This window comes from Salvelinus fontinalis, chromosome 15 (genome assembly GCF_029448725.1).
Source record: "Salvelinus fontinalis isolate EN_2023a chromosome 15, ASM2944872v1, whole genome shotgun sequence".
Taxonomy (NCBI): domain Eukaryota; kingdom Metazoa; phylum Chordata; class Actinopteri; order Salmoniformes; family Salmonidae; genus Salvelinus; species Salvelinus fontinalis.
This window is the reverse complement of record NC_074679.1, coordinates 23,009,810-23,025,568: the sequence shown is the minus strand read 5'-3', so window position 1 is coordinate 23,025,568 and position 15,759 is coordinate 23,009,810.

The following is a 15,759-nucleotide window of genomic DNA, read 5'->3' as shown; positions in this document are numbered from 1 at the left end:
TAACTGCCCTGAATACCTCTGTTGAGCTATTGTATGCAGTAATCATGTGCCTATGACCCAGAGTTACACTGTTGGCACTAAGGCGGTGTGTCTTAGTAGGAAGTCCACTGTGTGCAGCTCACCGTGCAATATCAGCTCCTATGTAAATAACATGAGCAAGTCTACTTCTGATAAGATTCCCAGGAAATAATTAAAAACAATCAAACAACCCAGAAAAGTGCCAAAAATAGACCATATTAACATATGTAGCCTAAGAAACAAGGTTCATGAAGTCAATAACGTGCCTGTAACAGTTGACATTCATATTTTGACTATCTCTGAAACTCAGATAATACCTTTGATGATACAGTGGTAGCAATACATGGTTATAACATCTACCGCAAAAGACAGAAATGTCAATGGGGGTGGCGTTGCTGTCTATATTCAGAACCACATTCCTGCAAAGCTTAGAGAGGATAACATGTTAAATTACTGTTGAAGTAATATGGCTACAGGTTCATCTGCCTCACCTAAAGCCCATTCTGGTGGGAAGCTGCTCTAGACCACCAAGTGCTAACAGCCATTATATGGATAATATGTGTGAAATGCTTGATAATGTATGTGATATCAACAGAGAGGTATATTTTCTGGGTGATTTAAATATTGACTGGCTTTCATGAAGCTGCCCACTCAAGAAACAACTTCAAACTGTAACCAGTGCATGTAACCTGACTCAGGTTATCAGTCAACCTACCAGCGTAGTTACAAACACAGGAATGAAATCATTAACACATACTGATCACATCTTTACGAATGCTGCAGAAATGTTCTGTCACACCCTGATCTGTTGCACCTGTCTTTGTGCTTGTCTTCACCCCCCTGCAGGTGTCACCAATCTTCTCCATTATCCCCAGTATATTTATACCTGTGTTCTCTGTTTGTCTTTTGGCAGTTCATTTTGTTTCGTGAAACCTACCAGCATTTTCCCCCTTGCTCCTGTCTGTTCTAGTTCTTCACGGTTTTGACCATTCTGCCTACCCTGACCTTGCCTGCTGTTATGTACCTTGCCACACCACACTGGATTATTGACCCCTACCTGCTCTGACCCTGACCCTGCCTGCCGTTTTGGACCTTTTGCACCCTATCTGGATTACTGACCTCTGCCTGCCCTTGACCTGTCGTTTTGCCTGCCCCTGTACTAGTAATTGTTCCCTCGACACTGTCTGCATCTGGGTCTTACCTGAAACGTGATATGTGCTTTAAAGCAGTGTTCAAATAAATAAGATGTAGTGATCACAATATAGTAGCCAATCTAGGAAAACCAAATTTCCAAAAGGCTGGGCCTAATATAGTGTATAAGAGGTCATACAATACGTTTTTGTAGGGATTCTTATGTTGATGATGTAAAGAGCATTTGCTGGTCTGTGGTGTGTAATGAGGAGCAACTAAACACTGCAATTGACACATTTATGAAATTGCTTATTCCTGTTACTAATAAGAATGCACCCATTAAGAAAATGACTGTAAAAACTGTTAAATCCCCTTGGATTGATGAGGAATTGAAAAATGGTATACTTGAGAGGGATGAGGCAAAAGGTATGTCCAATAAGTCTTGCAGCAAAACTTATTGTCAAACGTACCACAAATTGAGAAATCATGTGACAAAAAAAACTAAAAACTATACTATGAAACAAAAATAAATGATATAAAGAATGATAGTAAAGCTTTGGAGTACCTTAATAATCAATTTTGGGCAAAAGGCAAACTCGGCTCCATAACTCATTGAATCAGATGGCACATTCATCACAAAAACCACTGATATTGCCAACTACTTTAGTGATTAGCAAACTTAGGCATGACATGCCAGCAACAAATGCTGACACTACACATCCAACTATATCTGACCAAATTATGAAAGACAAGCATTGTATTTTTGAATTCCGTAAAGTGAGTGTGGAAGAGGTGAAAAATTATTGTTGTCTATCAACAATGACAAGCCATCAGGTCTGACAACCTGGATGGAAAATTGCTGAAGATAATAGAGGACGATATTGCCACTACTATCTTCAATTTAAGCCTACTAAAAAGTGTGTGCTTTCAGGCCAAAAGTAATTTCACTACCCAAGAATAGTAAAGCCCCTTTTACTGGATCAAATAGTTGACCAATCAGCCTGTTACCAACCCTTAGTAATCTTTTGAAAGAATGGTGTTTGACCAGATACAATGCTATTTTAAAGTAAACAGATTGACAACAGACTTTCAGCACACTTATAGAGAATGACATTCAACAAGCACAGCACTTACAAATGGCTGATGATTGGCTGAGAGAAATTTATGATAAAAAGATTGTGGGGACTGTTTTGTTAGACATTTTGTTTGACATTAACGATCATAGTCTGCTGCTGTAAAAATGTACGTGTTATGGCTTTACACCCCCTGGTATATTGTGGACGAAGAGTTAACTGTTTAATGGAACACAGAGGGTGTTCTTTAATGGAAGCCTCTACAACATAATCCAGGTAAAATCAGGAATTCCCCAGGGCAGCTGTTTAGGCCCCTTACTTTTTTCAATCTTTACTAATGACATACCACTGGCTTTGAGTAAAGCCAGTGGTATGCGGTATGTATGTGGATGACTCAATACTATACACGTCAGCTACTAGAGCGACTGAAATGACTGCAACACTTAACAAAGAGCTGCAGTTAGTTTCAGAGTGGGTGGAAAGGACAAACAGCATTGTATTTGCGAAAAATCATTCACTAAGCCCTAAACATCAACTAAATATTGTATTGAATAATGTGGAAATTCAGCAAGTTGAGGGGACTAAACTGCTTGTGGTAACCCTGGATTGTAAACTGTCATAGTAAAAAAATATTGATACAACAGTTGCTAAGATGGGAAGAAGTCTGTCCATAGTATAGCACTGCTCTGCCTTCTTAACAACACTATCAACAAGGCAGGTCCTACAGGCCATAGTTTTGTTGCACCTGGACTACTGTTCAGTAGTGTGGTCAGGTGCCACAAAGAGGGACTTGGGAAAATTAAAACGGGCTTAGAACAGGGCAGCACGACTAGCCCTTAAATGTACACGTAGAGCTAACATTAATAATATGCATGTCAATCTCTCATGGTTCAAAGTAGAGGAGAGATTGACTTCCTCACTACTTGTTTTTGTAAGAAGTGTTGACCAGCTGAGTGTCCCGAGCTGTCTGTTTAAACTAGCACAAAGCTCGGTCACCCATGCATACCCATGCAGTCCCCAAGTCCAGAACAGACTATGGGAGGCACACAGTACTTCATAGAGCCAAGACTACATGGAACTCTATTCCACATCAGGTAACTGATACAAGCAGTAGAATTAGATTTAAGAAACAGGTAAAAATACACCTTATGGAACAGCAGGGACTGTGAAGAGACACACACAAAGGTAAAGACACATGCATACGCACACAAGCGCTAGCACACACACTCTACACACACGTACATTGTAATAGTGCTGTATGGTGGTATTATACATTTTGTATTGTAGATATGTAGTGGTGTAATAATGTTATATGATGTACTGTTATATCTTTGGTTTAATATGTAATGTGTCTTCATGTGTTTGGACCCCAGGAGAGTAGCTAATGGGGATCCATAATAAATACAAATAGTATAGTTCAGGTATGTGTTGTACACACTTCGAAAAAAAGGTGCTATCTAAAACCTAAAAGGGTTCTTCGGCTGTCCCCATAGGAGAACCCATTTGAAGAACCCTTTTCGGTTCCAGATAAAACCCGTTTGAATTCCATGTAAAACCCTTTCCACAGAGGGTTCTATACGGAACCCAAAAGGGTTCTACCTGGGACCAAAAATGGTTCTTCCTGGAAACATAAAGTGTGTGCCTATGGGGACAGCCGAAGAACCCTTTTGGAACCCTTTTTTCTGAGTGTAGCCTTGGTGAGGATGGTGGAGGAGGAATCCATAGAGGCTGTCAGAACATGGCTCTAGTAATGTCAAGCCGCACGCCTGCACAATAGTTTTTGGTAACTCCAAAATGAGGCTAAATTGCCCTGAGTCATCGGATTCTTATTAGGGTAAATGTTTGTGGAATGATGCTCTGTTGTGCCAGAAGCCCAGAACCACTTTCAAATGGCCTGAAAATACTGAGGGGAAAAAAGATCAGGCCATCAGATATTTTTCAAGACTAAATCTGACTCAACAACAGCCCTGAATGAACACTCAAAAATGACACACTGCACGCCATGATTTGGGGGAAATAATGTAACAGCAGGAATATGATATTGTTTATGGCCAATTCAGACATTTTTTCTTTGACTGTGTAATGTTGCAGACAATGTTTTTGATTGTGGGAAAGGAGAAAGCCATAATCTCGCCTGTTTAATGTGACAGGTTTGTTTTTAATTGACATAATCATAAGGGAGCTATATTCTCCATAAATGGACAATCTTGGATTGATGTGTTTACGTGGATCTGTCTGGAGGAAAAGGAAAGCAAGTACCCATGCACATTTGTTCACTCTCGCACGCACACACACACAGTGTCATTTTGGAAGCGATGTGTGCTCTCGCTCCCTTTGTCTGGGTGAGTGCAGAAACGTGTGTTTGATTTGCAGTCCTGACCCCCAGATCACGTCACAACTTAAAAAACGAGTTCACTCCTCGTAAAAAAAGAGGGAGGAAAGGGAAAGAGAACGAGGGGGAGAAAGAGAGGCTGCCGTTGTGTTGATGTGAGGCGAGTGACAGGCGTTGGGACACGAATGTGAAAACTTAATGGGGCTGGGGTCTGATGTCTGACTCCTGACTCAAATGAAAAGCCTGTGGAGCTGCTCTGGTGATGGATGAGCCGTTGAAGCCGCCAGAGCTTGACAGATTCTGGGAAAGCGCTCAGCCCGTCTCCGGTCCTGATAAAGAAATAAGAGGAGCTCCAGCTAAGCCAGCGCCGCTCGACTCGTGCCGAAGTGACAGAGCCGCTTTGTCATGTAGTGTTTTTCCCCCAGCCAGACGGCCATTATCTACATCATGGGGAAAAACACAATGTTCACTCTGCCTTTGTAAAATAACCTTCTCCTTATGACTATTATAAGGGATCAATATTGAAGTCTGCCATCAGTACTGTCATTCAAATGAAGGCATCTGTAGGTTATACCATGGCCATATTACCCTGGCTGTCCCCTCTCTTGGTTGGAGTGATAGGGATCTCCCCAAAGCTCTCAGATTCCCTTGTTCTGCTCTAGTGACACAGAGCTCCATCACTCCCCGAGCACCCCATCAGTACCCTGCTCCAAGAGCCCCAGACCCAACCCGACCCGGCCCTAGTCAACCTGGATAAGCCCCAGAGGAGATGTTTCAATGGACGCTAATAGTTAACATCTTCAGTGACGGTGACATCAGCGGGACCATCAGAAAGGTGATCAGGACCAGATGGGACAGTGGTGATGATGAGACTCCGGCCTCCCCCTCTAAGTCTCTTCATCTCCTCACCTCTCCTGCCTCCTCCTTTAAGTCTCTTCATCTCACCTATCCAACTCCCCTCTTCTCCCATCCAACCATCCAACAGTCTGTGTGTGCTCCTCACCTCTCCAATCATCAGTGCTCCTGTTTTCTCATATGTCAATTATAGCATCAGTTAGCCTTGGAGAGGTGGTCTCTTTTTTTGATCGAATGGTAGTTTTCTACAATATTTCAAGTGGCTTGTGGTGGCTGACTTTGTGGCTCACTTCTAGAAACCTCTACTTCTTTTCTATTTCTAATATCTCTCTCAGCCCCTCCCTCTCCCACAACCTTTCCCAAAAGTGATCCAATATAGGCTGATAAGAGTGTTGTCCTGAGGAAGGTCGAAGCTCAGCCCCTCATCTCACACACTACAAGAACACATTGATCCAACTGGATATTCATTTCAGATTCCTGTTACGATCCAGCCCATTGATTTCACCATCTCCTCTGATTAGGCGTTTGAGAAGAACACTCCAATAACATCGGGATTGATCACTGAGACTCGCCCCTCAGGACCACTGGGAGAAGAGGTGGAAGAGAGGGAGAGAGGAAGAGAGGAATAGAGAAAAAGGGAGGGAGAAAGAGGGAGGGAAATAGGCACAGAGACAGAGATCAGATTATACAGAAGATACAAATTAGTTGGTTGATGATTTTTGACCTGGGTGGCATACTGTAGAAACTGCTCTTGTCTGTCCATAACAAAATGCACATGCATCAAACTGGAACAGCTTATAAATACATGATTCGAGCCTCAGAAAATAGATACAGCCAGAGAATCTGAAATGCTGCCAATTGCTTTCCTCCTTGTCTGAGTCAACAACGGCACACCTCGCAATGTCTTCCCCTCCACTGACTTTAGTGTGAGTGTGCGTGTGTGTGTGTGTGTGTGTGTGTGCGTGCGTGCGTGCGTGTGTGTGTGTGTGTATGTGTGTGTGTGTGTTGGGGTAGTCTACTCCTTACCACAAAGCCAAACACCAACAGTCCAGACGGTTTTATTTCTGGCGCTTCTCTGTCATGAAGACGGCAAAAGTCCTTAATCCAGCCCTCTCTCCCTCGCTCTGTCTCTCTTTTGAGGGATAAAACAGCAATTGAAGAAGTAGCCCACCCCAGGGGTTGAAAGCTTGTATCCCGGCCAGGCCTGAAAGCTGTTTTCAATCAAAATATTGTCAGCGTGCCCAAACATGTCAGAGGAAGTTATTTGTAACAAGGGGGATAGGGAACTATCCTTTAGATCTGTCATCGGCCCAGGAAGGGAAGCTCGCAGCTCATTTGCCGCTCGTCTCCGGTAGCCAATCAGACGGCGGGAAATAAAAACAAACAGGAGGTGCCGGGAATGGATGGCTCAGCATTGGCCACTTCATCATCCTGGAGAGCGTTGGGCGCTATGGGGACACCTCTGTGTCTCTCCCAGAAGTGTTTCACAGTGTGCTGTCAGAGTTTCTCTCTCTCTCTCCCTTTGTCTCTGTCTCTGTCCCTACCCTGTCTGTAACTCTCTCTTCTTTTATTACTGCCCCTCTCTCTCTTACATAACTTCAACCCTCTCTCTGTATCAACATCGGACTCAAAGTGATCAGGTTATTCCAATGTGTATTACAACAGCCCATGCAGATCCTGTCAATCATATGATTCATTACACAGAATCTCATCTTTGCTTTTGATCTGTATTTCTTGTGTATGATAATAGAGTGAGTCCCAGTAATCGGTCTGACCACCTTTCTGCGTGTCAAAACAAACCTTATTAAAAGATCAATGGGCCAAAGCCGACAATTAAACATCAGGCAGTGTATCAAAGTGAACATCTCTGGCACTACAGGAGGCTCAGTTGGAGAAGCATCACAGAATGAATCACGCTTGTGCAGAGCTGTTTTTTTTAGTTTCTCTCTCCCTCCCACCCTGGGAATGCCACCTTTGGTATGGAAACCACTATGGTTGCGCGGTAAAAACCCTCTGATCCATTACGCATTGACATAGAATCGATGCTCGTGTGAGTACAAAGATACACACAGGCAAGCACGGGCAGGCACAATAAATCGCAAGCCTAGGCACACTTGTACACACACACACGCATGCATGCACAAACACACACACACACACGCACGCACGCACGCACGCACGCACGCACGCACGCACACACACACGCACACACACACGCACACACACACACACACACACACACACACACACACACACACACACACACACACACACACACACACACACACACACACACACACACACACACACACACACACACACACACACAAACACACAAACAAGGGAAGAAAGACATGGCATCTGTGGCCAATCAATTGGTGTAACCATTATTCAACATGTGTGGCTAATTTGTCCCCTGCAATTTCTATCATGGTTAGGTGATGGCCTGCAGAGAGATAAAACAAAGCCTAGTTGGTCACACTGCTTGCCCCGGCCCAACCAGTACCCAACCAGAAAAGCCACAGACACACAGGATAAATGTCACCACTCTGCCAATCCATGATAGAGGAGAGAGAGAGAGGGAGAGGGAGAGAGAGGGAGAGAGAGAGGGGGGGACAAACACTTATCTGGAGGTGACAGTATTCCCTCCCCCATATGCCCGCTTAGGCACAACTACAACAACATAACCAACAAAAACGGGTCACAACTCCTGCAGCTCTGTCACACGCTGGGTATGTACATAGTCAATGGTAGGCTTCGGGGGGACTCCTATGGTAGGTACACCTATAGCTCATCCCTTGGCAGTAGTGCTGTAGACTACCTTTTCACTGACCTCAACCCAGAGTCTCTCAATGCGTTCACAGTCAGCCCACTGACACTCCTGTCAGATCATAGCAACATTTACTTGAGCATTTGAACAGAGTAATACTCAATCATGAGGGATCAAAGCCAAAAATAACTGAATAATATTACCAAAAAATACTACCAAATATAATTAGGCAACAACTTCCTGCAATTTTTTTTTCAACGTAATAGTGAAGGTATAAACTTGGCAGTAGAAAACCTAAACAGTGTATTTGACCTCTCAGCTTCCCTATTAAATCAAAACATTTCAAGCAGACAACCTAAGAAAACGAACAACAATGACAAATGGTTTGATGAATAATGCCAAAACCTAAGAAAGAAATTGAGAATCCTATCCAACCAAAAACACAGAGACCCAGAAAACCTAAGCCTATGCCTTCACTATGGGGAACCACTAAAACAATAGAGAAATACACTACGGAAAAAGAAGGAACAGCACGTCAGAAATCAGCTTAATGTAATTAAGAATCCATAGAATCTAACCACTTCTGGGAAAATTGGAAAACTCTAAACAAACAACAACACAAAGAGTTATCTATCCAAAACGGAGATGTATGGATAAACCACTTCTCCAATCTTTTTGGCTCTATAATAAACAACAAACAGCAAAAACATATACATAATCAAATACAAATCTTTGAATCAACTATTAAAGACTATCAGAACCCACTGGATTCTCCAATTGCATTGAATGAACTATAGGACAAAATACCCAACCCAAAGAGGCCTGTGGTGTTGATGGTATCCTAAATGAAATGATAAAATATACAGACCACAAATTCAAATTGGCTGTACTTAAACTCTTTAACATCATCCTTAGCTCTGGCATCTTCCCCAATATTTGGGACCAAGGACTGATCACCCCAATCCACAAAAGTGGAGAGAAATTTGACCCCAATAACCACTGTGGGATATGCGTCAACAGCAACCTTGGGAAAATCCTCTGCATTATCATTAACAGGAGACTCATTTCCTCACGGAAAACAATGTCCTGAGCAAATGTCAAATTGGCTTTTTACCAAATGACTGTACGACAGACCAGACCACGCATTCACCCTGCACACCCTAATTGACAAACATAGGACATTATATAATCCATGTACACAAACAACAAGTGTGCGGTTAAAATTGGCAAAAAGCACACAGATTTCTTTCCACAGGGCCGTGGGGTGAGACAGGGATGCACCTTAAGCCCCATCCTCTTCAACATATATATCAACTAATTGGTGAGGGCACTAGACCAGTCTGCAGCACCTGGCCTCACCCTACTAGAATCTGAAGTCAAATGTCTACTGTTTGTTGACGATCTAGTGCTTCTGTTCTGAACCAAGGAGGGCCTACAGCAGCACCTAGATCTTCTGCACAGATTCTGTCAGACCTGGGCCCTGACAGTATATCTCAGTAAGACAAAAATAAGGGTGTTCCAAAAAAAGTCCAGTTGCCAGGACCACAATACAAATTCCATCTAGACACCGTTGCCCTAGAGCACACAACAAACGATACATACCTCGGCCTAAACATCAGCGCCACAGGTAAATTCCACAAAAAGCTGTGAACGATCTTAGAGAAAAAGCAAGACGGGCCTTCTATGGCATAAAAAGGAACATAACATTTGACATACCAATTAGGATCTGGCTAAAAATACTTGAATCAGTCATAGAACCCTTTGCCTTTTACGGTTGTGAGGTCTGGAGTCCGCTCACCAACCTTAGAATTCACAAATGGGACAAACACCAAATTGAGACATTACTAGATAATTACTTGACACATTGGAAAGAATTAACAAAAAAATAAAGAGCAAACTAGAATGCTAGTTGGCCATAAAAAGAGAGTACACAGTGGCTGAATACCTGACCACTGTGACTGACCCAAGGAAAGCTTTGACTATGTACAGACTCAGCGAGCATAGCCTTGCTTTTGAGAAAGAGAAGACAAGCTATGTGTACACTGCCCACAAAATGAGGTGGAAATTGAGCTGCACTTCCTAACCTTCTGTCAAATGTATGACCATATTAGAGACACATACGTCCCTCAGACTACACAGACCCACAAAGTATTCGAAAACATATCCAATTTTGATAAACTCACGTATCTATTGCGTGAAATACCACAGTGTGCAATCACAGCAGCAAGATTTGTGACCTGATGCCACAAAAAAGGGCAACCAGCGAAGAACAAACACCATTGTAACTACAACTTATATCTATTTGCACATCATTACAACACTGTATATAGACATAATATGACATTTAAAATGTCTCTATTTCTTTGGAACTTTTGTCAATGTAATGTTTACTGTTAATTTTTATTGGTTTATTCTACTTTTGTTTATTATCTATATCACTTGCTTTGGCAATGTAAACAAAACAAGAAAAAGGGGGAAAGGAAGGGGGTAGAGGATGGATAAATGCTGAACACCAACAATTTATAGGACACAACAGACAAACTATTCACTGGTTGTTTTCAATACTGGCTTTCGTGCCATAACGGGCACCTTGAAATGGAAAAACTGTTATAATCATCTGCCATGAATTATAACATCATAAAATGTGCAGACAGTCAAATAAGGCATTTATTGAAGAAGAGAAAAAAAGTTTTCAACTTAAATACTCCTGACGCTCACCTGATCTCCTGAGGAAAGCATGGCTGCAGCATGTAGCCTACAGTAGGGGTCGCCAGTGTTGATGAGAGCCTCTCGGGCTGTCTGATGATGAAATATATATTTTAACCCAGCTATAGCTCATTATGGTTTGGTTGGGCCTGGGGAAAGTTTTGGGTTGGGGTGGGGGATGGTTGGGGTTGGTGGGCTGGCAGTTGAAAGAGAAGAGTCTCTCCTGCTTGACACACAGACACTCTTACATATACACACGCACTCGCGCGTACACACACACACACACACACACATGCACGCGCGCGCACACATACAGTACACACACGCACACAGAAGGCTTGTGGGTCGTGGCTGCATGGGTGTTAGGGGGGCGCCACTGTGGTCGGACCGGGCTGTCTGGGAGCATAAAGTGGCCTTCTCACAGCTCTCTGGCCGACTGGGTGGTCCTGCTCTGGGGTATGTGGATGGGGCACGAGCGGACACTGGCCCAGGGAGGTCGGAAGAGGGTGTGTGTGGTGGCGGAGGGTGGCAAACAGCCTAGGCAGTGCCCACACAGGTAGCGCCACAAACCCGCTAGCCATCTTCACTCAGACACTTCCCCCCCATGTACACACACACGCACGCACGCACACACACACGCACACACACACACACACACACACACACACACACACACACACACACACACACACACACACACACACACACACACACACACACACACACACACACACACACACACACTGCCTGTCTTTACATATTGAGGACAGCAGCTAACTCTGCTCTCCGCCGGAGGAACAAATATTTTGCCAGAGACACCTGGACGTCGGGGCGTCTCTCTCTGTCTCAGAGGGTTACACACGGTCGCAGGCGGCACACAGGATGGTCTCAGTACCCACACAGGACCTGAGGAAACCTCAGCTACTTTTAGAGTAAATCAGGTCCCCCAAACCCCCCACCTCGTCTCTGGCGGCGAGGGGAAACAGAGAATCGTCTGATGAGAAAACAGGGAGGATAGCAGATTTTTTTGGTTTTCAGTTGTGGCTGAGAGAGAAAAAAGATTCCTCAAATGAGATTTCGACAGTCAGATATATGGCCTGTCGCCCTCCAGTTATTAAAAACACTGGTCATTCCTTAAATGTGCAAGGCTATTTCTGCTTCAGAAAATATTATATCTGTCATCCTTGGTGTTTGAAAACGTGTGCAAATGCATTCAGTGAAAAGGACCATTTAACATTATGAAATGGCCGTCTATTGAGAGGCAAGGCCACCTCAGTCCAAAGAGCTAAATTATACAGAACTCTGCATATAGAACTGAATATACTCCTCCTTGTCCTTGAACATGTTACACAACTAGAAATATAGCATGTAAAATATCTCCATATCATTCAGCCAGCAGAGAGTCCTTGTTTCACAGACAACAGTCTATTTGAATAAAATGTCTCACCAAAACGTCCTCCTACATCTTCCCACTTCATGGAGAGAGGGTTCTTAGGTTTTGTTTACATGTCATTTCTCTTCCTGTCTCCGTGGCACGACAGTTAAGGGAGTTCCATCCATTATTGATCAGGCTGAATACAGAGGCCCTTATTGAGTAATAAACAGTCGTTCACCGCCAGCAGTGCATTAGGACCAGCCCGCCCGGCCGCTGGCCTAGGCCTATCAGTCACCATCACTTCTGACGTGACGAGATGCGATTATAGGTTTTTAAGCCGTATTGATTATCGCCAGGGGGAGCTAATAGCATTAGGAGAGAGTCTTTTACGGCCCCCTATCCCCATACTAGAGACTGTTACAGTAGCTCACTTATTGTTTCCCTCGAAATCTCTGCCTCCGCTTGTTTGATAGGCCTGGTTGGTTCAGTTCACTACACAGGTTTAACAGGCCTCACATAGATTCAAGGTTAGGTAACTTACCTGTACATCCTCACTCATTAAAAATACAAATTCATGTCATGTGTGCAAATGGCCTTGATCTGGGATGATTCAACTGAGCTATGTTGTTTGAAAGGGAAAAAGGGAAAGGGGGATACCTAGTCAGTTGTACAACTGAATGCCTTCAACTGAAATGTGTCTTCCACATTTAATCCAAACCCTCTGAATCAGAGAGGTGTGAGTGGCTGCCTTAATAAACACAAGTATAACTTTGTGACATAATGTTGAGGGAGACATGGTCAACAGCACCATAAACAGAATTCCACCAGGCAAGGAGATCTTATAGTTTTATTACTACACTGCAATAATTATGGCTGTACAAATTAAATATTTTCGATGTGGGAGCACATGGGAAGCCAAAGCCAACCCATACACACCACTGCTGGGGGCAGAGGGAGCTGCTTACAGGCTCAGAGAGCAGTGTGGGTAACCTGCCAGTCCACCCCATACTCTCCCCATCCCATCCCAAACACACACACACTCCCTCAACCCTCCACCAAACCAATCGTTACACATCCTCCCAGTGGCTTGAGTGTCCTCAGGTCCACAGAAAATACTTAGCTGTGGTTGAAGAAGCACTTAGGTCCACTCAGCAGTCCGCCATCACTGCCCAAGATGATACAGTTTGGAGGTGGATATCTTCTTTTATGAACTTCCTGCGATCAATCACAAAGCTAAAAACAAATGGGTGGGCACCGTGGCTAGAGTCTCTAACCTCAAGGAGATCCTAATGCAGGGAGAGGCTCTCTGTAGTGCTCCCTCCCTCCCTACCACTAGTGGTACCGCTGGATAAGAGGTGATGCCATCAATAATTAACCGTCGATTGGGTTTAATATTTAATGGTGGCGACATGTAATTTACACTCACACCCAAGAAATCACAAGGTCCAGACCAAAATAAACAAGTGTATTTGTGCCCAAGATTACATGTTAGGGTTATGCGACACCTCTCACCGGTCTCCGCTTTCACCGGTCTCTGCTTTCTCTCACTCGAGCACTCTGTCTTTTACATTCTCGATAATCTAGGATATTAGATTGAGATCACCGCATACAGCAAGTATTATTCCTATACAGTGTATGAATTGAACTAGTTATAACATGATGTGCCACTCAGTAAAGATAATACTCTTTTCAAGTGAGTTGTCCTACTTTTCTCATTGTTTTTAATGGCTAGCTAATAATACTCTCATTGATGAGCTACCTGCTCTGCATTGGAGGTAACACATGACTCCTGCCTTCCTTCATTCCTCTTCCAGCAGACAGACATGGGGTGAAGGCACACAGGTGTAAATCAGGGGGCTGTGCTGTGGCTTTGGATTAGGATCAGTGTATCCTCTCTATGTATAAAAGCCAGCCTCGAGACTCCCTACCTCCCTGCCCACCACCCCTCAACCTCCTTCCTCCATCCCTCCATCCATCTGTCTCTCTACTGCCTCCCCCACCCCTCCATCTCTCTTTCTATAGAGAGGTTAATCAGCTGAATCATCACATTTCCCCAATGCTGCTGCATTCAGCAAAACGTTTTTACTAAAGGCCAATTTATCTGGCCCTTCAGGACTGAACAAAAACACACAGCATATGTGTCATAAAAGCTGTGAGTAGAGCTGTGGCGGTCATGAAATGTTGTCAGCAGGTGATTGTCAACCAAATAACTGCCAGTCTCACGGTAATGGACTGGTAATTAACATAAACACATTTAGCATCTCCTGGCTTCCAGCCTACAAGCCACTGATGCAGACCTTTGGAACATCTACATTTTAAAAAGTATAATAAATCCATGTTATATAACCTACACCATCACAATAAATTCATGATTTATTTTAGACAGGTCTAAAGAAACATGATATGAAGTAAATGTAGTCTGTTTCAGAAGAACAGAAGAACATACTCTGAGTTGTCCTTATGTTAGGTCCTGATGTGGCTATGCCAAATGGCTGTGGGCTACACTAGTTAATTTAGCAAACCAGATTTGCTTAGAATTCCGTGGCATTATTTTATATTATTTTATAGTATGAAGAGTACAATTCAACATAGACAAATAGAAAATATATTTTCTCCAAGTGATTTGAGGGAGTGCGCACATGCAGTTAACAAAGAAGCAGGTCCTCCTATATGCTTAATTTCGACTTATTTCTGCAACTGTAGTTGTGATACAAACGTTGGGCTATATGTTTTGATTTCTAATACATTCTATGGCTGCATGATGCGACTCTAATGATGATTTATAAATGTTTTCATGATAGGCATGAGCTCTGCTTAGTTCTTTGCGCAGGCTCCACACACTTCACCAGTCTCTCATTCACAATTTGACAAGCACTTGATAATTCCTCAAAATTCCTGGTGGTATCCCCTTTGTGTGGCCCTAATGCCCCCTAAAAAACTCCCTGCCTTTTGTGGCCAGTGGCCATTGTGCCCTTGGGCTGAATATAATAATTATAATTCCCTTCTCTGCATGCCGAAGCACCTCTCACACACATGGCTCTCTCAGATAGCTCATTTCTTATTAGTCAATGCCCGTCTGTCACGCCCTGACCGTAGAGAGCTTTTTATGTCTCTATTTTGGTTTGGTCAGGGTGTGATTTGAGTGGGCATTCTATGTTAATTTTCTATGTTTTGTATTTCTTTGTGTTTGGCCGGGTGTGGTTCTCAATCAGAGGCAGCTTGTCACGCCCTGGCCTTAGTTATCTTTGTTCTCTTTATTATTTTGGTTAGGTCAGGGTGTGACGAGGGTGGTTTGTGTGTTTTTGTCTCGTCTAGGGTGTTTGTACTGTCTAGGTTTTTTTTGTAGAGTTATGGGGTTGTGTTCATTATAGGTGTTTATGTAAGTCTATGGTTGCCTAGATTGGTTCTCAATTAGAGGCAGGTGTTTATCGTTGTCTCTGATTGGGAACCATATTTAGGCAGCCATGTTCTTTGGGTATTTTGTGGGTGATTGTTTCCC